The sequence below is a fragment of the Colobus angolensis genome, unplaced genomic scaffold (genome assembly GCF_000951035.1).
Source record: "Colobus angolensis palliatus isolate OR3802 unplaced genomic scaffold, Cang.pa_1.0 Scaffold717, whole genome shotgun sequence".
Taxonomy (NCBI): domain Eukaryota; kingdom Metazoa; phylum Chordata; class Mammalia; order Primates; family Cercopithecidae; genus Colobus; species Colobus angolensis.
This window is the reverse complement of record NW_012120899.1, coordinates 94727-96991: the sequence shown is the minus strand read 5'-3', so window position 1 is coordinate 96991 and position 2265 is coordinate 94727.

Below are 2265 nucleotides of genomic sequence, written 5' to 3'. Positions count from 1 at the left end.
TTTGAGACAGAGTCTCCCTCTGTCACCCAGGCGGGAGTGCAGTGGTGCGATCTCGGCTCACTGCAACCTCTGCCTCCCGAGTTCAAGAGATTCTTCTATACTTACCTGGCAGGGGAGATACTATGATCACGAAGGTGGTTTTCCCAGGGTGAGGCTTATCCATTGCACTCCGGATGTGCTGACTCCTGCGATTTCCCCAAATGTGGGAAACTTGACTGCATAATTTGTGGTAGTGGGGGACTGCGTTCGTACTTTCCCCTGAGAAGAAAAAAAAAAAAGAGTCAGAGATTCTTCTGCCTCAGCCTCCTGAGTAGCTGGAATTACAGGCATCCACCACCATGCCTGGCTAATTTTTGTATTTTTAGTACAGACGGGGTTTCATCATGTTTGCCAGGCTGGTCTCCAACTCCTGACCCCAAGTGATCCACCTGCCTCACTCTCCCAAAGTGCTGGGATTACGGGTGTGAGCCACCACGCCTGGCCAGTGCTGTTGTCTTCTGAGAGCCCCCTTTTCTCTCACCTGATCTCCCTGCCCCCCATTTTCCCCTTTAGTCCCCTTTCCAGATGCTACTGAGTAGCTGCAGCGTTGGTCTAGAAATGCCAACCAGGTTGGGACCCTTGCTGGGAGAGCCCTTCCTTCCCTGGTTTTGAAACTCAGAGCCTTCTGGTGTGCACACCTGCAGGGTCCAGGCCAGGCCTGTGCTTCTTGCTTCTCTCTGTCTCTGCCTGAGACTGGAATTCTGGCTCTGTCCTCAACTAGCTTGAAGGGGACCCCCAGTAATGACCCCTCCTGGATTTCATACCCTGTGTAACCTTGTTTCACGTTGTAAAACATTTTATTTAAATTTTTTTGTTGTTGTTAGAGACAGGGTCTTACTTTGTTGTCCAGGCTGGTCTCAAACACCTGGCCTCAAGCAGTGCTCCTGCCTCAGCCTCCCAAAGCACACCCGATCTCTTTCTACAGGGTTGTTGTGTGTGACCAGCATATGTGTTGGAAGTGATGGTGTGTCACTTCTGAGGTTAGGTCATTAAAGACATGGCGGCTTCTATCTTGCGTGTGTTCTCTTTCTCTTGGGCCACTCACTCTGGGGAAAGCCAGCTGTCGGGGCTTGAAAACACACACCCCTTTGAAGATGCCCATGTATGTGGTGAGGGGCTGAGGCCTCCAGTCCACAGCTGTGGGAATGTGGGAATGAACCTTTTAGGAAGTGCATCTTTCGGCCCTGCTCTAGCCTTTACATGACTCAGCCCTGGCTGCATCTTGATGGCAACTTCACGAGAGCCTGAGCCAGACCACCCAGCCCAGCCTCTCCTGGATTCCAGACCCACAGGAACCATGAGTTAGACCTCTTTGTTGTTTTACACATCTAAGTTTTGGGGCAATTTATTACACAGTAGTAGATAACTAATACACCAGCTGTAGGGCTTTGGGCACGTTCCTTAGCCTCTGCACCCCCATTTCCTCCCGTGTGCCATGAGAGTTGTAGAGGTGAGTGAGGAATGCGTAGACGCAGCTTTCCAGCTGAGGCAGCTTTCCAGCCCCTCCCAGGATGGTCCTGGCCATCTTCTGGCTCTTCCCTGGATGGACCGTGACCTCACAACGTCAGGCCAACTTACTGCATTCTTGGCCTGAGGTTATCCATTGGCCATGGACAGAGGTTCTGGGCAGGAAAGGGTGAGATAAAGAGAGGGGTCAGTCTCCTTCCTCCGGCCTGGGTCAGGAGAACCGTGCTGGGCCAGATGAGACATCCACTGTCTGTGCGGTGTCCTGGGATGGGCAGCTGGACCTGACTCAAGGGGAGATTTGTCTCTGTCTCCAGAAGGCAGAAGTGCTTCCTGGTCTCCTTGCCTTGGGCTTCGCCAAGCATTCTGGCTGCCATTGGGGCCCCCAGGACAACTGAGAACTGTCCTTTCTTCACCTTCAGCTGCCCCTCTCCTCTGCCCCCTGGTGCCTGCTCAGATGCTTTCTTCATGGAACAGCGTCCTCCTGACCCCTGGCCCCTGCCGCTGAGGCCTCCACCCTGGGCTCCGTGTTCTAGAGTTCACCGTGTACTAGTTCTTCAAGCTGTTTATCCTTCACTGCTTCCCTTTTCTCTGTGCATTACTGAAGAACTACATGGCCATGTGTCAGTATAAAAAAAAATAAAGTTGACTGGGCGTGGTGACTCACGCCTGTAATCCCAGCACTTTGGGAGGCTGAGACAGGCAGATAGCTAGAGTTCGAGACCAGCCGGGTCAACATGGTGAAACCCAGTATCTACAAAA